The sequence below is a fragment of the Canis lupus genome, chromosome 28 (genome assembly GCF_003254725.2).
Source record: "Canis lupus dingo isolate Sandy chromosome 28, ASM325472v2, whole genome shotgun sequence".
NCBI lineage: Eukaryota > Metazoa > Chordata > Mammalia > Carnivora > Canidae > Canis > Canis lupus.
The window spans coordinates 31,966,254-31,989,875 of NC_064270.1; the positions used below are offsets into that span (position 1 = coordinate 31,966,254).

Below are 23,622 nucleotides of genomic sequence, written 5' to 3' on the forward strand. Positions count from 1 at the left end.
TTTCAACAACCCCACTGGCTCCGTGGTGAGTAAGCGTCACCTTGGCCAAGTACAGCAAGCCACCCAGGTGAGCCTGCTATGAGCTGATGTTGCAGATTGTTTTCTTCAAGGAGGGGTAGTGGCTGCAAGTAATCCTGTGCTTGGGTCCTGTCTGAGAAAGCAGCCTATGCAGGCTCACTCCAGCTTTTTTGCAAAATACGCTGCAGCCTGTACGTGATGCTGGCTCTGGCTTTCCTTTGCTTGTGGTTGGTTGCTTTTGCAGGAGGACTGCAGGAAGCCCGCTGTGAAAAGTTAGTTGGACAAGTGCTCACAGATGCTCTAATTTGCCACAATTAGGGGAGTGTGCAGATGAGGATGGGGAGGGCAGGCTCGGAGGAGAGTTCAAGTGGAAGTTCTGTCAAAACGTGAGTTTCATCTCCTTCTAGCTGAGTGTGTCTGTGTGAGTGGTTTACTAGGAACCCCTCAGAGTGGTTTCTCTATAAGGTTTTTGTTTTACAAATAGTTGAGACATCAGGGCTTGGGAGGTAAAATACTCTTTTTTTAAAAAAAAAGATTTTTAAAAAAATTTTAAAGGATTTTCTTTATTTGCGAGAGAGCAAGAGAGAAAGAGTACATGTGGGGGTGGGGAGAGGCAGAGGGAGAGGGAGAAGCAGACTCCCTGCAGAGCAGGGAGCCCAACGTGGGGCTCAATCCCAGGTCCCCAGGATCATGACCTGAGACAAAGGCTGACGTTGAACCATCTGAACCACCCAGGCACCCCTTTAAAGATTTTATTTTTAAGTAATCTCATTCAATATGAGGCCCGAACTCACAACCCCGAGGTCAAGAATCCCATGCTCCTTCAACTGAGCCAGCCAGGGGCTAGGAGATAAAACCCTCTTAATGATTATTGTAGGGTTTAGCTTTGCTTTTGCACGGAGATGGGAGCTTGTCTGTTTCCCCAGGCTCTGTGTTGAACTGATGTTTATACCTCTTATTTGGTTCATGTTTTATCTTCAGTGGAGAGTAATTATTCTGTATTGGTGGTCCCATATGGGGGGAGCTTTTGCTTTTCAGGAACTCCCGTCTTATTCTGCATTTGAGAACTCTAATTGGCCTGATGAGAGAGGCTGTCACACTTCCCTGCTCCTTCCCTCAGTCCTGAAAAGCCATCAACTCTGCAAGCCCAACAAGGGGCATTCCAAGCCTTCTCTTCTAAATCCCTTTTCCTTTGACATAGAAATGTGGAGAAAGGTATGAACAGAGAGGCAGGCCAGGACTTTTCAGGCGTCAGAGGCGGGCACTGACTCACAAGCATTTGTCCCAGGGTGATGCTCTGCCTGCCTTGTCCCTCACCCTCATCAACCACCTTCTTGTTTAAGAGACCAGACAGGAAAATGTAAGTGCCTGTGAAGCCCTCTCCACCCTCCAGCTCTGCAGGAGGCCCCCACCCCTTCCCCTGCCCAAGTATGAGAGTCTTCTGTAACCTGACCACAGTTCAACCCAGACAAATGCATTATACTTTATCGTATAGGATTTCATCCTTTACTGGAGAGCTTGGGCACTTGAGCTGGACAGGTCTGGTTCAGATTTGTCACTTATTCATTCTAGGGCCTCAGTCAAGTTGCTTTATCACTTTAAACCTTAGTTTCCTCATCTATAAAATGGGTCTGAAATTAATACCTACCTCTGGAGGATTCAGTGTGCTAGTGTGTGGGAGTTGCTAGCTTGGGGCTGGCACAGCCTGGTGCTCAATGCGTGTTTGTCGCACAGAGGGTGAGGCCTCTGATGATATGAGACTGGCCCTGTTCCTTAGCACAATGGGCTGCACACAGTAGGCCCTCAACAGATGTTTGTAGGTTCATTGTATCATGTCCAGTGGATAGAGGGTGTGGGTATTTGATACATCCCTCAAAAGCTATCTGTTGGCCCGGTTAGTTCAACAGCACAACAAAGTCACTGTGGTGATAAGGCATTCCCTAGTCCATTTCTTCTTTCATGGAAACTGAGGACTTCTACTTAAAGGTCCTGTGCTGGGTGCTTGAGCATGAGGGTTTCTCATGCTCAGCACCATTGACACCAGGGTCTGGGGGATTGTTGGGGAGGGCTGTCCTGTACATGGTAGGGTGTTTAGCAGCCCTAGAGGCCGGGAGCATCCTCCAAGTCATGACAACCAAAAATGTCCCCAGACACTGCCAGATGTCCCCTGGTGGGCCAAGCTGCCCCTAGAGAGCCACTGCCCTAGGGCTGTGCAACTCATGTTGTGGTTCCTTATATTAGCAGCCTCAGCATCACCTGGGAGCCTTTTAGATCAGCAGAACATCAGGTCCTACCCCAGACCTGCTGAGTCAGAATCAGCATTATACAAGGTGTGCAGTGACTCGTTCTCATGTCAGAGTTCAAGAAGCTGCTAAGTTCATGGGCCACCCTGTAAGCAGCCAGGACCTAGGGCACTGTTTTCGACCTTGGCTGTGCGCTGAAATCTCCTAGCGAGCTTTAAAAAAATACTGATGCCTGGGTGCCCACCCCCAGAGTTTCTGATTTAATTGATATAGGGGTGAGGCATAGGCACAGGGAACTTTCATAGTCCCCAGGTGGTTCTTTTTTTTTTTTTTTTTAATTTATTTATGATAGTCACAGAGAGAGAGAGAGAGAGGCAGAGGCATAGGCAGAGGGAGAAGCAGGCTCCATGCACCGGGAGCCTGACGTGGGATTCGATCCTGGATCTCCAGGATCGCGCCCTGGGCCAAAGGCAGGCGCCAAACCGCTGCGCCACCCAGGGATCCCCCCAGGTGGTTCTATTGTGCAGCAAAGTTTGAGAACAGCTCGTCCAAGGGATATAGAAGCGAATCAAAGACTCAGGCTTCAGATGCTTATTTGTCTGGTGGGGAGATGAGACATCTTCGTCATCATTGTTAATGTGTAAACTGAACCAAGCCCTGCAACCACCCTTCGCTCTCAGCCCACCAGACCCTCACAATATCATAGCTATTCATCAAATGTTTTATTTTTTAACCATTGCCATGATATCACACCGATATCAGACTCTGATTCTTGAAGATGATTATTTTTCTGCCTAGAAAGACAGTCCAGTGGGCTGAGCTGAGCACACATTCGGGCAACGTCAGCCTGTGTGTGAAGTGGACTTTGTGTGGACTCCAGGAACATGCCAGGGTCCCACCTAGAAATTCTGGATGAGGCTAAGAAGTCATGTGGAAAGCTGCCCCCATACATTTCCTGCATGTATTTTGGGTTCAGGCTGACATTTCATCTTAGCATGGGTGGACATAATGGCCAAATGTTTCGAAGGCCTGAATCCCGCCTCCAAATATTTCTCTCCGCCCATACAACTCAGTTTTGATGGGTTGCAGCTCAGGAATGTACCTCGCTGCTTGGACAGTCCTTTGTGGAATGTGAGGACTTATCTGAGAAGCCCAGAGTAGTGATTCCCCTTCTAGAAAAAACGAACAAGAATAACAAAAAAACTTTCTCAGAATTCACTAGTGAAATAGATCTTATTTAATTAGTATGAGGGCTGGGCTCCCATGATAGAGCCAGGCACTGGTCCTGGGTTCCTCATGGCATACTTCCTGCCAATTGGTTCAGAGTATATAAAAATAACTTGAAGCTTAGCTCCTTGTCACCACGGGCTGGTTAGGAGTTGGGGTTCGTGGACGCACAGCCTGTGTGTGAACATGGTTCTTCTGAGTGCGAGCTGGGGTGAGAGACCTCCAAGCTGTTTCCTCTTTTGTCAGCTGAAGACAATAGCCATGAAGACCCATCCGAGGATTAAGTGAGAGAAGAGATGAAAGCCACTTAGAGTGTCAGCTGGGTGGCAAATGTTCACAAATGTTGGCTAATATTATAGTAGTCATTTTTTTTTAAAAGATTTTATTTATTCATGAGAGAGAGAGAGAGGCAGAGACATAGGCAGAAGGAGAAGCAGGCTCCCCACAGGGAGCCTGATGCAGGACTCGATCCCGGGATCAGGACCTGAGCCAAAGGCAGACACTCAACCCCTGAGCCACCCAGGTTCTCCTATAGTAGTCATTTTAACAAGTTTCTCAATCACCTCTTTGGTTTCCTTTATCTGATTGTTAAGTGGGGAAGGCAGAGAGCAAGCCGTCGTATGGATGGTACGTCGCTACCCTTCTAAGCTGGCAGATGATGGGATGATCCTCCTGGTGAGCATGCTCTGGGGGTTTGGGTTTCTGAGGTGAAGCCCTGAGGTCTGCCTTTTTGCAGAAAGAAGACCTTAAAATGCAGTGAGGTCCTGGGTGGATGGATTGAGGAAGGCTGGTCCTGGAGGAGAAGACTCTCCTGCCAGGACAGTGGAAAGTGGCAGCATTGATCTCTGGGCTGAGAGCACAGTGGGGGCAAAGCCATGGCCAGGCAGGGGATGGGGGAGATGAGGTTTTTCTGTCCTCAAGCAGACCACACTCTGGTTCAAGACAGAGCACATAGGCATTAAAATATCAGAACAGCTTAGGGCCCTAATTGTCTTTGCCTTTCATTGGGTAATGGCTGTAGGTGGCCACCAGCACTTATCTGGAAGGTATTGTCTAGGAGGCAGGGACTTTGTCGCTTGTGTCTGTCTCCCAGCACCTAGGAGGACCTAACACACTGCAGGTGCTCAGGAAATATTTGTTGAAAGAGTTCATCATAGACTTTGTCATCACAAAATGTTCCTAAGTATATTCAAGAACAGATTTAATTCTCACTCCCTAGAATGTTCTGTTTCTCTTCTGTCCATTTCCCTTCTTTTCTTAGCTCCATGTTTCACCATGTCCTTTAGGTGTGAACTGCCTTGAAGACTTTCACCTTCTCTGTGTACCACTTGTAGCATTACTTACTGTTTTTCCTTCTGCTTCGTCTGTATTTCAATGTATTGCTTTGTTTGGTCCTAGGTAACCTGTCTGTGAAGTTATGGGCCTGATGTGCTAATTATGTTTCTTTCCTAATATGTTTTAAATGCATATCTATTAAAATATCCTTATGAGAAATCTTAAGATGGTAACACTCCCTTGGCCTCTAAAACTCTGCTCAAGTATTCCGTCTTCTGGAAAATCTCCCCATACCTCTTGCGGGGCTTACTCAATATTTTCTTTCTGCCTCTGTCCTGTAGTAGCCATTCCCTTATCTGACTATAGGAGTGGGCACAGGGACCATGAGGCATCTGAATGTACAGGGAGCCCACATAGCAGGTGCTCAATAAGTGATTTTGATCAACTGAATGAAACTCCTTAAGTCTATAAAAATTTATACCACCTGGCTACATGTGGGTGCTCTGATCAGGGGCCCTGGTGTTCTGTGAGGACATCATGGTATAATTCAGGGGCCCGGTGCTCCTGAGCTTCTACTCGGGGGGCCGTCAACAAGTCAGATATATGAACTTCTATTTAGACTCACACCCCCAGCAAAGAGCTGGTGTGTTCCTTGTCCGGGGGGGGGGAGGGGGCATCACATATTCCTCACCAGCTAACCAGTCAGCCCTGCAATATTTTCTAGTCTCTGGCTTTGTTTCCCAGGTTTTTTTCTGGGGAATAGTGACTGCAGAGGCTCATGAATATTTTATTAGTTTCAGGTGTGTAGGCATCAGGCAAATTTGGGCACAGGTTTCCAGCCTGGCTTCCTGTTTTCATGTGGCTCGTCACTTCTTGGCCAAAGCAAAATATTGTAGCCACAACAGGGTTTTAAAGGAAACTGCAAACACATAGCAAAGCCTTCTTTAGTGGGCAGGGCTGGAGGCATTTCCTAGGCACCAATTTGCCTTTTTTTTATTTTTAAGATTTTATTTATTTATTCATAAGAGACAAGATAGAGGCAGAGACATAGGCAGAGGGGGAAGGAAGCAGGCTCCCTGCAGGGAGCCCGATGCAGGACTCAATCCCAGGACGCTGGGATCTCGACCTGAACCGAAAGCAGACGCTCAACCACTGAACCACCTGCGCGTCCCCCAATTTGCCTTTTGTATTCCAGGACACTCTCTTGGCAAATGGTCTTTCATTTGCTCTGTGGTTTTGGATCCCTTTCTGAAGCTTTTAGGTCTTCTCAACATCGCAGTTGACATTCCTTCAGGATGCTCTTGGCTGCAAGTAACAGCCCAATGCCAGAAAACCCTAATGATGATAGGTCCATCGTGTCACCTGGCAGGGAGCCCAGAGACAGGGCACTTTTAAGGTGGAGTGATTCATTAGCACATTTCATCTTCCCTTCTGCCCACCTGTAGTATGTTGACTGATGTCCCGTTCATTGTTTCAAGCTGGCTGCAGCAACCCCAGGCATTGTGCCCTCAAGACAATGCCAAGAGGCAGGAGGATGCCTGGACAGGAGATATGCCACCTGTGTCTTCTCTAAAGAATGAGGGAAATGTCACCATAAGCTGACTTCCCTTTCTGTTTCCCTGGCCGAGGGTGAGTCACATGACCACACCTATATTAATTATTTGAATATAAGCCAATAAGTAACCAAGGAGAGGGAACAACTGTTTTGGAAACAACTAATGAGAGCAGCCAGGGTGGCTCAGCAGTTTAGCCCCGCCTTCAGCTCAGGGCATAATCCTGGAGACCTGGGATCGAGTCCCACATTGGCTTCCCTGCATGGAGCCTACTTCTCCCTCTGCCTCTCTCTCTGTATGTCTCTCATGAATAAATAAATAAAATCTTAAAAAAAAAAAAGGAAACAACCAACGACTCCTGCCACAAAACTTTAGTTCCAGAGTTTCTCCAAGTGTGGTTTGGAATGCATCTCCATCTAGAATCTGCTTGCTAAAATGTACATTCTTGAGCCCCCCTTTCCTGACCCCCTTTCCTGAACCAGAATCTCTGGGAGCATCTCCACAATAACCTAGTGAGTCTTATGCATGCTGAGTTTCAGACCATAGGTCTGGTGTTTGAGGCTGTCCCATTAATATTTACAGATTGATCCTTTTTCAGGGAGGCTGAGAGAATAATAAATAAATAAAGCACTAGCCTTCCAAAATTCTCTGTCCAGTCCTTGCTTTTGGAGATTCAAACAAAAGTACTAGCTAACATCAAAGTACCTATGATGATATCTAGGATTTGTTTCAAAATAATCTGGGTAGCGGTGGGGAAGTGAGCAATGTGAATAAAACAGAATTGGCTGTGATTTGATAATATTGAAACTGGGTAATACACATAGGGTTCATTATACTGTTCTCTCTACTTCAAAAACAAAACAACAAAGACCTCCTTTCAGACACCTGTGCTGTCACTACACAGCCTTTGACACTGGGTGCGTCACTCCCCTTGAGATTCAGGTTGGATTCTAGGAGTCCAACAGCATAGATTCTTTCCTAGAAAGCAGTGTTTGCACATTTTCATTCCCCACCCCCACCCCTTCTCTCCAAATGAATCTTTTCTCTAAACAAAATGTTATGTGGAGTCCAAACACGGGACCCATAGAAGTGGAACAGTTCTTGTTATAGGTGCTATGGGTGCCTCTTGGGTAGCCTTTATGGTAACTCCAGAAACCCCAGGGCTCCAGAAGATAGTTTAATAGTGACTGCACTATAACACTGCTGAAAACATTCATACAACCTACATTTCTTTTTTTTAAATTTTATTTATTCATAGAGACAGAGGCAGAGACACAGGCAGAGGGAGAAGCAGGCATCATACAGAGAGCCTGATGTGGGACTCGATCCAGGGCCTCCAGGATCATACCCTGGGCTGCAGGCGGCGCTAAACCGCTGTGCCACCGAGGCTGCCCACAGCCTACATTTCTGCAGAGGCCTTGGCCTTGTACTCAGACCCAAGAAATCCTTATGGCGTAAAGATTCAGTCATGGATGCATGCAACTACTAAGGCACATGCTTCCTGCCTGTGATTTAGTCTCTTTCTATAGATTCCAGGGAATCCCAAGCCAGAGGGCACAAAACCTATATCCTTCCTCCTCTGTACTAGCAGTGTGATGTTACCGAGACCTGGAGCAGGAAGAGACAAGCGATGCATGTGTACTATGGCTGTGGTTGGGATCAGAGCTGTGTGGGTTGGCTGAGAGTTTCCTGTGGGGATGTATCTCTGTCAGGTGGCGGGATTTGGATCTCAACGCTCTATGATGTTGGGAGTTCTTGGCTTCATCTTCTAATGAGTAGGTCCTACACTGGACCATGGCTCTGTCTGACTGCCGGCTGCCCAACACCACTGCATCGTTTGAGTGTGGAGATGCCTTGGAGAAGGGCCGGGGACAAGCCTTGTTCGGCCAGAGTGTTCTCCTGCAATGAGTGATCTTAGACTCTAGAAACATTCCTAGAATCCAAGATACTTTCATAGAATCCATCAGAGTAAATCATAGTAATAACCAGATGTCTACTGTATCAGTTTCTTATTGTTGTAATAAATTACCACAAAATTAGTGGCTTAAGACAATACAACATTAGTTTTTCACAGTTCTGCAGGTAAAACATCTGACAAGGGTCTTGCTGGACTAAAATCAAAGTGTCAGTAGAGGTGTGTTCCTTTCTGGAAGCCTGACGGAAAAATCCATATCCTTGCTTTTCCGGCTGCCACATTTGTTGGTTCATCATGCCCTTCCTCCAACCTTCAAAGCCAGCACAGCATCTTCATGTCTCTCTCTGCTTCTGTTGTCCCCTCTCTCCCCTTCCTCCCTCTTTCACTCCCAAGGGCCCTTGTAATTACATGGGGTCCACCTGGATAATCTAGGATAATCTCCCTATTTTAAGGTCAGATGATTAGCAACCTTAATTCCATCTACAATCTTAATTCCCATTTGCCTTGTAAATTAACATATTCATAGACCTTGGGGATTAAGATGTGGACATCCTCGGTAGGGGACATCATTCAGCTAACCACACCAGTGAGTTTCAGAGCATAGTGGTAACCATCAGTTGGTCATGAAAGATATGCATCCAGCAAGTGGGGAGGGGATGTTTCATAGGAAAGGGATGGCACCTCAAAGGCATCTTTGTTCTTGGCCTGATCAGAGTGCTTGAGTTTAATAAGGTAGAGAGTGGGTTTTTTTGGTTTGTTTGTTTTGCTTTGTTTTTAATCATAAATGGATGTGACCTAGAATTAGGGTACAAGGACACAGGAAAAAGAAACCCCCGGCATTCCACTTCTTACTTTACCAATAGTGGATGGTATACATTTAAACAAATTAGGCTGTTTTGGTCTCAGTTACCACATTTGTGAAACGGGAACATTAATACCCATTGTGAACAAGGACTCCATTGACATTTCTATTAGAAATGTGGCATGGCGTTTTAAAAATATATACAGTTTTTGTTTTTTTGTTTTTTTTTTTTAGTGGAAGGCAATAAAAGTCCATTTCTTTACACGGAATCCTCACTTAGGGCCATCCAGCCTTGGGCATCTGTTTCTTTAAGAGGAAGAAAGGAAGCGTTGAGTCATTTGTGAGTCTCTTGCCCTTTGGTCCCTGCATATGAAATATAGCAAAGCTTTCTTGAAACCAAACTTAAAATAGGAAGCCCGGCATCCACATATAGCCACAGGCTCTTTCTAGTTCTTTTCCTTCTCCTTTCTGCCTAGCTGCAGGCATAGCCAGAGGAAAGGTGATACCTTGCAGTGGGGCCCACAGGTAAGCGCCGCTTCTGGGTCTGAGGTCGATGTTTGCAGAGGAGTTGATGTGGGACCCTAGAAGGGGAAAGAAAAAAGAAACACACGCGCTCCCTGGAAATCTGGCAGCGGGAACCGGTTTGGGTTTAGAGTCTATCTCAGAAGGTGTTAACAGCCCCGGAGAAGGCACATCAAGTTTTGCAAACTGTAGGGCACAGTGCACTCGAAGGACCTGCGGTCAAGCGGCGGCGTCAGGTCCACGCAGAGCGGGACAGGAGAGCCAGCGCGTGGCTCCAGGACCCGGGGAGGCTCCGTTTGGTCCCCACCTTCCTCCCGGGGCCTGCAGCCCGCCGCCAGGCGCCAGGCGTGTGTGCACCGCCCAGCCGGGACGCGCGGCCCGCACTCGGCCTCAGGCGTTTGGCAGGGCGCGTGCTCCGCGGGGGCCGCAACAAGTGGTCGCGACCCAGGGCCTCGGGGGCAGCCTGCGCGCGCCCCGGGGTCGCCCCGGCTCCGGCCCCGGCTCCGGCCCCGGCTCCGCGCGCTGTGCGGCCGCGGGGCCCCGCGCGTGCCCCGCCCGGGGGGGAGCGGGGAGCGGGGAGCGGGGAGCGCGGCGGGCGCCCGGGGCGAGCAGCTGGGGCGCGGGCCGCGGAGCGCGGGGCGCGGGGCGGGGGGAGGAGCCTGGCCCGGCCGCCGCCGCGCTCCCAGTCATTGGCCTTTTGTGCTGCAACTTTGCCCGAGCCTCGGGGGGCCGCGCCGCTGCCCCGGGAGAGTCCTCGTCGCCGGCCGCGCCGTGGGGACTGTGCGCGCCGCCGCTGGGGGCGGGCGCGGGGGCGGGCGCGGGGGCGGGGCGGGGCGGGGGCCGGGCCGGCCGCGGCCCCGGAGGAAGGCGGCTTCGCGATCCCCGGGCCGGTAAGTGCGCGGCGGGCGGCGGGCGGGGGGCGGCGGAGGGCGCGGGGTCACGGAGCAGACGGCGCCCCGACCTCGGCCGCCAGACAAAGGCGCGCTGGACGCGGGAGCCGCGGCTCGCTCGGTCGTTCCCCGAGAGGCACCGGCTCAGGGCGGGGGGGGGGGGGGGGGGGGGGGGGCGAAGGGCGGTTGGGTCCCTGCTGGCGGAGGAGCGTGTGCGCGGGGCGCCCCGGGGCTCGTCCGTCGGCGGGACCGCTCGGGGTGCGCGTCCGCGGGGCGGCCGGGTCGGGTCGGGTCGAGGTGTCCGGCGGGGCCGGGTCCGCCCCCCCGCCCTTGGGGTCGCTGCCGGGGCCCGCGGTCCCCGCCCACAGCTGGAGTCCGCGCCTGCAGCTGGGGTGCGGGCCCCGGGGTCCGGGCACCCCCGCCCCCTCCGCCGCCCACGGCCCGACCCCGAACCACCCCGCGGGGGCTCCCCCCGAGCTCGAGGGGCGCCACCCGGCTGCGCGGAGGTCACCCCGGCGGGCCACGGCGGCGCGCGGAGGAGCCATAAACCGCTCTGCATTTCCTCCGAGTTGGGGACTTTTAAATTCTCCAATAGTTACGTCACCGGGGCCGAGCGCACTTGAGGGCTCCGGGGAGCACGTGACCCGCGAGCTTGCCCTGGGCGTCCCCGACTCCTGGCCGCGGCGTGACTCTGCCTCGGCCCCCGGACCTCTGCACGGCCTGGAAAAGTGGCTCCAACAGCCCTGCCGGCCTGCGCAGGCGGAGGGCGCCGACTTGCCCGCCTCAGGACTTGCCTTTTCTTAAAAGGGCATCATCATCGTCGTCGTCATCATCATCATCATCATCATCATCATGTTATCCTAGTTGTCGTCTCTGGCTCTGGCGCAAACAGGGACAGGACCTTGTGGCGGGTGTGTGTTGGGGGGGGGGGGCGCTTAAATACAACCGAGAGAGCCGCGAGCTGTGTCTCCAGGTGTGGGTGGGCTGCGCAGGTGGGAACGGAAGCTGCTTGCGGAAGGGCGGCCCGGGCCTGGCCAGTGCGCAGCGTGCGCAGGGGTGCATGTGCCGCCCCCGAGGGCCTGGTGCTGGTTTCTGTCTGTTTTATGCCAGGAGAGGGCGGGGCGTTGTTAGAAGGCAGCGAGAACTCTCTGTTCTTATTTCTCTGGGATTCGCTGTGAAGCCACATTTCAAAAGCTGTTTTCATTGTAGTATTTGGAAGTGACTTTGGAAACGTCTGGGGCCATGTCCCGAGGCTGGTTTCAGCTGTGGCTTCATCCACTCTGAACCACTTAACGTGTCGCAAAGTGGAGTCTTCGCTATTGTTTTCGGGGGCCTGTTTGGGAGTCGATGGAATTGGAGGAAGGGTTTGCCGGGTTTGCTGCGGCTTGGGGAGTGGTCGCGGTCCAGCAGCCAGCCACCAGCCAGGGCGTTTCTCCTCCCGAGCTCAGGCCTCGGGCTCTTGGAGAGAAAAGGGCCGGTTGTGCTGGGCAGGTGAGTCCCACGGGGCTCCTTCTCACAGGCGCTGCCCTGGGCTCAGGCATTCTCATCAGAGGAGAGCCAGAGCAGGAAATAGGTCAGGAACTGCCCTCCTTGTTGCAGATGCCACAGCAGACTCTCAGCTCCGGGGAGCATCTTCTTCAGTTCCCACACTGTCGCTGGTCCCTTATCAAAAGTCACTTGCCCGGCCTCAGGTAGGCCAGGCATTACGGGGTACAGTGTTCTCCCTCGGAAAACCTGCAAAGAACTGGCGTTTGGTGCCTCTGGTCACCTCTTCATCCTTTCTGTCTCAAAGTTTGAGCACTTAACATATTTTAGCTGGAAGGAAATGTGAAGATCAAAGTTGCATTTTACAGATGCCCAAAGGGAGACTCGGAGAAGTCGGGAGTCACATGTGAGGATGGGACTCAAACCCAGGACCCCAGACACCCGGCGCCGCATTCTCTCAGCAAAGTCCCGAGGCCTCTGTGGTCTTATCCTGATTTGTATTGTGGTTATTTATGTTTGTCATTTCTATGGAGACAGACACTGCTTGAGGGAGGATCTGCCTACTTTGCAGTACACTCCACAAGAGTGACATGGGCCTGGGGGTGGTCAGTGGTGGAAGTGAGTAAGACACCGTCTCTGCTTTCAAGGAGTGTTACGTGTGTGAGAGAGAGAGAAAGAGAGAGAGCTACACCTGAGCATACACACGCTGGGCAGGCTTTATGATGAGGCTGGCACCCAGTAGGGGATGTCTGAAAATGTACAAGAGTGCTTTGGTTGTCACCCTGACTTCAGAGGCCACCACTGATAGCTCCCTGGTGAGGGTCTGGGAGGCTATGCGGGTGACATTCCCGTACAACCAAGAACTGCCTCACCCAGAAATGCCCCCTGGAGAGGAAATGCCCCCTGGAGAGGACCCTGCAAGGGTTTGGGGAATTGAGAGAGACCAGTTCTACCAGGAAGAGGAGCAATGAGGGGTCTGTGGGCTTGCTAGGCCTCAGGCTGCAGGTGTGGATGAGGCTGGGAGAGACCCAGAGCATGTGAGTGTGTGTGTGTGTGTGTGTGTGTGTGTGTTTTCACAGCCAAAAGCAAGTGGTTCTTAGATTAACTGAGGTTTGGGTTTACAGGCCCTGGTACCTTTTGCACAATGAGGAGAAGGTCCAGGAGGCCAGTAATAGTCTCTGCCCCTACTGGCCAGAGGAGCACGTCTAAGAAGGCCACAGAGCTGGGTGCCCTGGTCTCCCCTGCTGTGACCTGTGACCAAGGTGTGTGGCATGTGGCTTGGTGGCTGGCTTTTGTCTTTCTCTCCCCCACCAAGGTCATAGCCCCTTGTTTATAACCTCAGGGGCTATGGGATGCCAAGACAGCCCAAGGATTACAGAACCATTCAGGAGAAAGGAAAAGCATGAAGAAGGCCTGGCAAAACAAAAGTTTGTAGGGAGGTGGCTCTAAAAATAGAGTAAATGAGATTTGCCAGGGCCTCTAGAGCCATGATCTGTAGTGCTAGTTTCATCACAAATATGTTGGGTATCAGCTCTGCCCCCCTTCCCTTCCTCTCTGGTCCCCTCTGGGCTAGGCTTTCAGTCTGGCACTTGGCAAGGATTTTCAGTGCTGCCGATTCAGAGAAAGCAAAGTTCCCAAGATGGATTTTCCCTGGATGGGAGAGGCACTACAGAGACAGCTCCCAGTTTAGGGACTGAGCGCCTGTATTTTAGGCCCTGCCTCACCCTTACCAGCTGTGTGCCCTCTGGCAGGTCACTAACCATCTCTGAGTCCCAACTTCCATCTCCCCCTTTTTTTTTTTTTAAAAGATTTTATTTATTTACTTGACCGAAAGAGAGAGAGAGCACAAGCAGGGGGAGCAGCAGAGGGAGAGGGAGAAGCAAGTTCTCCTCCAAGCAGGGATCCTGATGCCGGGGTGGATCCCAGGACCTTGAAATCATGACCTGAGCCGGAGGCAGACACTTAACTGACAGCCACCCAGGCACCCCCGACTTCCATCTCCTAGTGGTGGGGACACATACCCCTGCCGCCTGGCTCACAGAACTGTGGAGCAAGTGCCAACATGTGCCTGCAAATACCTGGCAAACTGTGAAGTGCTGTGCACATGGAAAGTCCTGGTTCTGTGTTTCACCTGGTTATGATGAAAGGGATTTGGTTAGGGCACGTGGATTTCCAAAGGCCTCAGAGAGCTTATTTTTATTGTTACTATTTTTATTTTTTTATTAAATATTTATTTATTTAATTTATTTATGATAGACACACAGAGAGAGAGAGAGAGAGAGAGAGAGAGAGAGAGAGAGGCAGAGGGAGAAGCAGGCTCCATGCAGGGAGCCCGATGCGGGACTCGATCCCAGGACTCCAGGATTGCACCCTGGGCCAAACTGCTGAGCCACCCGGGGATCCCTCTATTGTTACTATTTTTAAGTGGGAATGAGGAGGTGTGCTAGTGGACGAGGTTCTCTTTTATTCGGAAGCTGGCTCTCTAGCCCCCTGTTTTGTCCATTCTCCTTGATTAACTGGTCATTTGTGTTTTCCCCAGAAAACAAGTGAAAACAGAAGAATAGGAAACTCACTTCCATTCTGCTCACAGAGAGCAAATCTGGGGGAAAACTGGAAAGAAAAAGCAGTTGCTTCACTGGCTCATGGGCAGGTTTGGCCTCGCGGGCAGGTGTCTGGTCCTGCTCCTCCCTTGTGTGCGTGTGTCCACGTGGGGCCTGGAGGCCTGGGAGCCCCCCTGCTATCTATGGGCCCTTTAGAGTACCTGCTGTCTGGCTGGAGGCCTCAGCTTTACCCTCCCGGGAGGGTAGGGGCTGGTTCACACCTGAGGGCACAGGTTTAGTTCACATCGTGCCACTTCTCCCAACGGGACCCATTCCAAACTGAGAAGAGGCGGTAAGAGGTTGGCTTGAGCCTGTGTCAGGAGCATCTTCTCTTCCTCTGCCCCTCGGCTTCCCATGGCTGCCCGCCCTCCACCTGCCTCCTTCCCAGTAAACAGGACCACCCGATGTCACCTTGCATGCCTTCACCGAAGCTCCCTCACCTGGGCGGTACTGGCCCTGGAGCCTGCATTTGACGGCTCCCTGCATCGAGCGCCCAGCCGGTCTGGCGGTCAGCCACCTGCCGGGGTCTCTGCTCCAGGGCGACACGACCCCGCGTCCTCTCTCCTGCCCTCCGGTGGCCCAGGACCGTGCCCGTGCTCGGCAGAGCCCACCTCCTGGCTTCTGGGGTCCCTGACTGCCTGCATCGGCCCCCCTCAGGCGCTGTGGGGCGCCGCCTCCGCTCCCCGTACAGGGTCTAGACTTCGTTGCATCCTGTGGGTGGCGAGAGCTGTCGGGGCGATCGTGCGACTTGTGTGGTTCTGGAGTCGGGGCCGATCTGTAGGAAACCAAGGACTCAGCAAAGTTTTAAAAAAACCAACAGCTAGACTTTCGCCTCGTCTGTGCAAAAACGTTCGAGGCATTTGTTCAGCCTCTGGTTTGTCTGCGAGCTGAGATTGTACCTTTTCTCGGCTTGGAAATGTTAGAGACGATGCGGTCTCTGGCCTGAATTCGGTGGCAGCTCGGGTGGCAGCAGCTGCTGCCGTCTTTGTGTCCTTGCTCCGTGCCCGCGTCCATGCAGCCAGGCCGTCTGACGAGGACCTAGTACGAGTCGGGCACCGTCCTTACCTAGGCTCCGCGCTCTTCCTAACGATCTTCACAGGCTCAGAGACAGGCTCAGCGGGGTTCACGAACTCGCCCAGGCTGCGCCTAACGGGCTAGTGAGCGGCAGAGCTGGATTCGGGCTCCGACCTGCCCTCTCCGGAGCCCCTGCTGTGGGCGCCCCGCTTGCTGCCCCCCGCCCCGTAGATGACGCAGTTTGATTTCCGTGCCAGTGCTCTGGTGCAGTCGAGGCCCCCTGGGTTTCCTGCGCTGCCTTTCGGGAGAAGTAGGTACCCTTGGCTGTGATTTTGACCCCAGAAGGGCTGGTCCATGCGGCAGGTGTCTTCTCTTGGCTTTGTCCCTTTGATCAGGGGACCACTGCGTCATCACTCGCCCCACTGTGTGGCTTTTCCCAGCACGGGGGGCGGCGGGTGGTAATTTCTTAATCTTTTTTTAAATTTTTAAAAATTTTTAAAGATTTTTATTTATTCCTGAGAGACACACACACACAGAGAGAGAGAGAGAGAGAGAGAGAGAGAGGCAGAGACACAGGCAGAGGGAGAAGCAGGCCCCATGCAGGGAGCCCGACGTGGGACTCGATCCCGGGTCTCCAGGATCACGCCCTGGGCTGAACCACCGAGCCACCCGGGCTGCCCAATTTAATCTTTTGAAAAGAACAGTGGGTGCTGCCTGCCTGGCTCTTCCCTCTTGGAATGACTTCCCCTCCTTTGAGCTTGTCATCAACCCCAATGCTGGGGCTCACTAACCCCAAGGGGTGTGGAAGTGATAGGCACTTTTAAGGCACGAATAAGTTGTCTATGAGGAAACGGCTCTCCCTCTGCACCGCCCCTCCACCACCGGGTCTCCTGGGAGCTCCAGCTGGAGCCCTGGGTCAGCAGGTCACCCCCTGCACCTCCCATCCTTAGATCCTAAGCCTGAACCTGGCCCCTGGCCAAGCGGCACTCCCCAGGGCTTCCTCCAACCATCCCCTTCCAGCCAGGCCAGGGGCTGCACCTCTGGAGCCTCGTGGTTTGCATCACTGGGCTGGAAGGGAGCATGGAGGACCAAGGGTCTAAACCTTCTTTTATGGAGGTGGTGCCTGCAGCCTGGGGAGGGAGAGGTGTCGCCCAACCCCCGTGTGCTGGCTGTTCACCTGCTTTTCCTGAGGAAGGCAGACGCCACAGGCTGTCACTATTCGTTCCACATTCTTGAGGGAGACTGAGGTCTGGAGTCGGAGCAGCCAGGACGGTGCTCAGCTCAGTGGGGCCTTGAGCCTGTGTCAGGAGCATCTTCTCTTCCTCTGCCCCTCGGCTTCCCATGGCTTCAGACTTCCCTGCTCCAGAGGCTCCATTTGCTCTTCGTGCAATGGGCTGTCGTGTGGCTCAAAGTGACAGAGGGCCTGCACAGTGCCTGGCACGCAGTCGGTGCTCTGTTCCCTTTGTTTCTGTATTCATTGCCATCCCACGATTTGTGCTGATGTTCACACAGAGCCCAGGGGTGGGGGTGCGGGGATGGAGGTGGGGGCTGAAGGAGCGGGATGCCCACCTGGGGACATGCACCTGGGCAGGGCGGGCAGGGCATGTGGACTGTGAAGAAGCCCGTCCAGGGTGTTCTGTGGGAACAGCACACCCGGTTGTGTTTGTATTAATGATGCCATCCTTTGCGGAGCGCTTCCCATGTGCCCGGTCCTTTGCTGGAGGAAAGTCATGGGACTGGCCTCAACCCCCGCCACTCCCTGTCCAGGCAGGGGCTACCACTGTCTTCTTTGACAGATGGGGAACCTGAGACTCGCAGGAGCCTTAACACAAGGTCACACAGCTCTTTATTGCTGGAGTGGGGCCCAGCCTCCTGCCCCCTGCCCCATCCTGCCTCTCTGGGAATCAAGGGGTGAAGGCTATTTCTTCATCAGCAAAGGGCCTGTACTGAGGCCCAGGGCTTACCAGGAGTGTGCAAAAAATGTTTGACACCTTAAACATTTGGCCCCAAAATAAGAAAAGCACAGCTTGTAGCTGAAATGGACAGATGTTCAGTTTTAAGCATCTACAAAATGTCACCTAGTATCACCCTCATTGTTAGGATTCTCTTACCTCTTCGATGCCACTGGCTGGTCTCCCTGTGGCTCTGTCTCTTATGGTCCATTCATCCCCTTAAACATTCTCCTTGTTGACTCTGGGCTGGGAGGATGGCAGGGAACAAGGTGGAGGCTCCTTTCCCTTTGCTGGAGCCATGATCCCCCTGCTGACCTGTCCCTTCTTCCTGCCTCACAGTGCTCCTCTCCTGCCGCCCTGGTCCTGCCACCCCAGCACCCTCCAGGGTCTCTACCGCCTGGGTGTGCAGCTGAACGCAGATGAACTGTAGTGTGCCCACTGGAGGAAGGGCCCAGGACAAAGGGTGGGTTCCTATCATGAGGACAGGCTCAGTGGCAGAAGGCCTGTGTTTCTTTGCCAAGTGACTTAATTCCGTGAGCCTCAGTCTCCTATTCTAGAAAATAAGTTGCCTGCCAACTACATAGGGGTGATGGAGATTCATAAAACACACCATTTGGTGAAGATTTTAATATACTATACAAATAAATATAAGTATTTTTTAAGTTATTTAAAAAATTTTTAGTTTATTTTTATTTATTTTTTTAAAACTGAAGGCAAATCTTTAAATTGCTGGACTTTCTTATATGGGAGCAGAAAAATCTCTGTTCTCCCTGGCATGGTCTCTAGGATCTCTTAGATCGCTTTTCTCGGAGTTGTGTGGGAGATCTTTCCTTAACTTGAGCCAGGCGCACCCCATCCCGCTTCGCCACCTCCGTGCTGTGGTGTTGCCTGGATCCTGTGCTTTGGGACCTGGGTTCAAATTCTGACTACTTCTCACCCCTTTGGAGGGTTGGATGAGCAAGGATGTGCACAGCTCTTCACCTCATGCTAAGCACTTAACAATGTTAACTGCTCTTATAATTGTTTATTATTATCCTTTTACTATACTTGTTTATATTTGTTACCACATTTGGGACATGCTAAAATATTATCATCAACGGCAAAAAAACAGCGTGCCTGAGACCTTGGTCAGGCCCTCATCTGTCAGGGTCTCACGTTCCTCCTCTGCTGCCCCAGGAAGGGTGGAACTTTCTGGTTTTAGGAACTGGTTTTACAACTCTTTTACCGGGTGGCCCTCGGGATTGCCAGGTCATGCCCGTCCCACTTCATCGTTGGCAGGATCAGGAAAGGAACAAGCTGACTTAAAAAGCAAAGCATCGCTTGTCCTGAGCAGGTGCCAGGGCCGTGGAGCCAGATGCCCGGTGAGCACAGCTTCTTGAGAAGCAGCAAAAGCAGAGCTCACGTGTATCTGCTCCTCATGCCAGAGGACGAAGCTTTTCCCTCCAGAAGCCAAGGGGGAGATCCGAAAAGGATGCACATATGTGTTCCATACGTCATGTGCCTTTGCTATGGCTCCTAACCTTTGCCAGCTGGGTCATGCTCAGCTCGGAAGGGTCTAACAGTTCATAAAGATGTGAGATTTCAGAAGATTCCATTTTGCTGATTTATGACAGACTTTGCTTCTCTTCTTGAGCCTGGAGCAAGCAGATGTGAGCAGCACGGGGCTCTGTCTGAGCTGTGTTGCTGAGAGCTGCCCCAGTGTTTTCCAGAGTGTGGTGCAGAGCTCCCAAGGGCCTTGCCCTGAGCTTAGGGGCTCCCTGGTGATTTCAAGACCCCAGATATTATTCACTCTGTAATAGAAAAAAAAGGAAAAGTAGCACATCGCAACCACAACCTCACAGATGTTATTACTTAGGATGATGAATATTCAAATTGAACTGACTTCAGTGAAAGACCAGCATTAGGTAAATAATTGGTCGGGAGGTCTAGGGTATTATGTGCGAGGGAGGCGTGCAGTTAATCACATGGCTTTCCAATTAGCTACTCAAAACCCAAATCAGCTTTGCTATCTCCCCGTCTCCTTCTGCATCCCCAACACCTGGTGTTGGATGGACATCATGAAGCCTCTCACACGGCAGATCCCAGCTCTTCTGCAGGTGCCAGGATCCCATCCAGCGTTACCTGGCACCTGAACTGCTCTGTGGCATGGCTTGCATTTCTTCTCCTCCAGTTATTCCTCATTCTGGCACATGGCTGCCTCCCGAATATTCTGCTATTCCTCTGCTCATAAATCTCAGATGCTCCCCATTGCCACCCAAACAGTAGTTTCTTGGCCTGACTTTTGAGACCTTCTCCAAGCTGGCTTGGGCCCCAGCCACCCAGGTGTGGGTCCGCAGCTCCACTTCCCGGAGCTCCCATCATACACCCTGCTGTGTCCCCTAGAAGTCAAATGAGTTCTGGGACACTGGGGTGTGGCTGTTTGCCCAAATGGCTTCGCCCAGGAAGTTGTTGTTTCTGAAATAATTTCCAACTTACAGAAAAGCCACAAGAAGAGGAGGGTACTCCCATATTCCCTTTGCCCAGATGCCTCAATTGTTGACACTTCACCACATGTGCTTGGTTGTTCCCCTGTATTATCCTCTTTCTTTTTCTGGATCGTTTGAGAGCCAGTGGCAAACATGAAGCTTCCACCCTCCAAAGTACAAGTCAAAATAAATACTCCAGCATTCATTTCCCTCCAAGCAAGGACGCTCCAGCATGACACCAATACAGCCATGCACTTGGGACATGGATATGCCATGCCACTGTACACCTAGTCTTCAGAACCTGTTTAGACTCACCAGCTTGTCCCCTTTTGCATCCGATCCAGGATCCAGTCCAAAAGCACATGTCATACTCCACTGTTTGCTTGTGGACTCTTCAGTCTGGGAGAGTTCCTCAGTCTCTCCTTGTCTTTCATGACCTTTAAGGGTATAGCTCTCTCATTCTGGAAAAAAATCCCTCAACCTTTGTCTACCCAGAGTTTTCTCGTGACCAGACTCTGGCTGGCCATTCCGCTCAGGCATCCCATGGAAGTGGTGCTGTGCTCTTCCCAGTGGGTCATGTCCCGGAGCACCGTGTAATGACTATCCCACTGCCAGGGATGGCAGTCCTGGTCGACACCTGGCCATGTTGGTGCCCACCTGGTTTCTCCACCGTTAGGTGGATCACCACACAACGTCCTTTACGTCTTTAAACCACCCACCTGCCTTAATGCCCTTGGGTGGCTGCCTGAATTGACCGCCACTCTGATGGTCCTCGAATAGTGACTTTGTTGTCATCGTTCCTCCTATGTTTCCAAGTTGGCCTGGTACTGGAGGAGGACCTTTGCTTCTTCCCCCTTTGTGCCTTTGTCTGTCTTTATATCCTTATGAACTCGTGGATTATTACTTTAGTGGGTTTTAACTCATTAGTATCTGTATTTTTTTTTTATGCCCCAGTAGTCCCAGGTTTGGCCAGCAGCAGCCCCTTTGAGGTAATTCTTAATGTCCTTTTGATTGACCTCTCACAGCAGAGAAAGTGGGGAAGTAGAGGTATATGTGTGCACACACTCACCCCTACACCTGGTTGTGTTTATTTACCACTGATTGCAGCACAGCTCTGAGCATGCTTTGGAGCCTAAGACCTTTCCTATATGCAAATCCTCTGACTGTGAGGACCTGGGACCTGGCTCCCGTTACCCTCCGTAAGGTTATTTTTCTGTTATTCTCTCTGTAGGTAACACAGCCCCTGCCCCTTCTCCCGTGAGCTTCCTTGCTCTGTCCAAGGGAAGAGAAGCCTGATGACTTTCCATCTGAACCGTCAGGGACAGAGAAGGGAGAAGCTTTTTTTTTTTTTTTTTTTTAAATCTGGAAAGCTCTTTGCACTCATCGGTGAAGCACTTTGCGTGCCCCACCCCTTTAGGGAGCCTTTCCAGATCGCCCCGCCTGCGGAACCCTGTTTATCTAGGGCAGTTCTATTGCTACCCTTCACGATTCTCCTTACTTTAGACTTTGAACTGGCCGTGCTCTTGAGTAGCCTGTCAACTCTGGAGTGTGCCATCCTGTTTCTTTTTTAAACCACTTTATTGAGGTATGATCGACATATAAAAAGCCCTACCTATTGACTGTCTGGGACTTGATGAGTTTGGACCTGAGTACACACCTGTGACACCCTCATTGCTATCAAGGCATAAACATGCCCATCCCCTCCCAGAGTTTCCTCCCACTCCCATTATTAGTATTAATTATCATTATTGTTTAGTGAACCCCATTAGATTCAGCCTGGGGCTCTTCCGGGAGCAGCAGATCCTGTGTGAGGAGCTGAGGTGCTTTTTAGACCAGAATGTGACTGCCTTCCTTTCTGAAGCCAAATCCTCTCTGCCTCCATCTCTGAAGGGAGGGTGACTCATGGCCCTTTGGAGAAGCACTTGTTGATGCAAGCGCCCCTCCCTGACATTCCAGTGGAAAATCAACCCTTTGCTGGCCTGACTAAATTTATAGTGGGCTAGTTCTAGCAGCTGGTGGCAGCAGCTGGTAGTTAAAATCTTGGACAGATTTTTTTTTTTCCCCTGAAAAATATTTCAGTAACTCTAGTCCGAGCACCACCACTGGTAGAATTTAGAAGCCATTTATAGCCTTTTGCAGTTGGTCCAAGAAGAGCTGCTTTATAAGAATCCCTCCACCTACCCAGAAGTCAGCTTGGCCATCAGGAACATAACTGGGTCACTAGGCAGTAAGACAAAAAAGGCCTTCGAGCTGATGGTACAGTGTGAATTTCACAAAATTTTTTTTTTAGAAGTTTCACATAGTTCAAGCTAACTTATGTGTATATACGCATATACTTATTTTAAAATGATTATGTTGTATGGTTTATAAACCTATTTCAGTGCTTATTAACTCTTGACCTACACACTGTTCTAACGCCCTCGGCGTATGTCTTTGTGCACGAGAAGCAGAGAACTGAGGAAGGAAAGTAGAGGGGAGTCAGGTGAGTTAGCAGAGGTGCTGGCTGGCAGCCTGCGAGCGAGGGGCAAGACTGTGTTGGGAGAGTCCTTGGGGACCGTGCAGTCCAGTGCCTTCCTTTTACAGATGGAGAAGTCACCTGGCTGAGATCCCAAGGTGGGGCTGGTCTAGAATCCAGCCCTCTTTTCGTGTACAATTGTTCTGTTAGCACCGTGGCATACTTCCTCACTTATGTCATAGTCACTCAGGATGCTGATTGTGTGTCATTGAGAAAGCATTTCATTATGTGCAAGATCCTCTGTTCAGAAAATTCAGAGAAGTGTCCAATATGCTTTCAAGCATTAACCCTCCCAAAGAGTTAAAATGGAAATGCCGTCCCATAGAATACGCAGGCAGATATCTCTTACCCCCCAAATCCTCCCCTGGGATCTTTAGTTTTCCTGGGGGTGCCTGATGAGTGAGGCGTGGCTGTGCTTCTGCCTTGAGATGAGGCTGACAAGTCCAGGTCCTCATGTGGAAAATGTGAATACAGAAGTGGGCTTTACTCGGATTGTCCCATCTCTTAAAACTTGCACTGAGTGATATACAAACTGAAGGCATTCCCTTCACTTAAAATTATCCTTAAGTGTGCTTTCTTATTTATTTTGATTGTAAACACAGTGCACAGTCAGCCTAGAACTTAGAAAGTAGAAATAAATCCAACAGGAAAAAGCACTCCTGGGGCACCTGGCCAGCTCAGTCGATGGAGGGTACGACTCTTGATCTTGTGAGTTCGAGCCCCACCATGGATATAGAGATGACTTAAAAATAAAATCTTAGGGGGATCCCTGGGCGGCTCAGCGGTTTAGCACCTGCCTTTGGCCCAGGGTGGAGTCCCAGGATCGAGTCCCACATCGGGCTCCTGCATGGAGCCTGCTTCTCCCTCTGCCTGTGTCTCTGCCTCTCTCTCTCTCTCTCTCTCTTTGTGTCTCGAATGAATGAATATATAAAATCTTAAAAATAAAAATAAAAAATCTTAAAAAAAAAAGCGCCCATAATTTCACTATTGAAAGAGAATTACTATTAACACCTTGGCACACATCCTCCTCATTGCTTGGTACTCGTTCACTCTGCTGCATGCTTCCTGCACGTGTGTTTATATGTAGGTGTACATATAGACATGTGCACATGAAACGTGGGTCATGCTACCGACAGCTTTAAAATC

The 23,622-nt window shown here is 51.2% G+C and overlaps 1 protein-coding gene across 16 annotated transcripts in view; it reads left to right on the forward strand.

Moving 5' to 3' along the window:
* TACC2 (transforming acidic coiled-coil containing protein 2) overlaps positions 1–23,622 on the forward strand; it is a 212,078-nt gene that overhangs the window by 79,186 nt on the left and 109,270 nt on the right. Inside the window, exon 1 of one of the 16 annotated variants that reach the window (XM_049103395.1) lies at positions 10,396–10,445. The exons of the other annotated variants lie outside the window; for them this stretch is intronic. The gene's annotated coding sequence lies outside the window, so the exon portion shown is untranslated. Of the gene's footprint in view, positions 1–10,395; positions 10,446–23,622 lie in introns of those variants that run through there. 16 annotated transcript variants of the gene reach the window in all.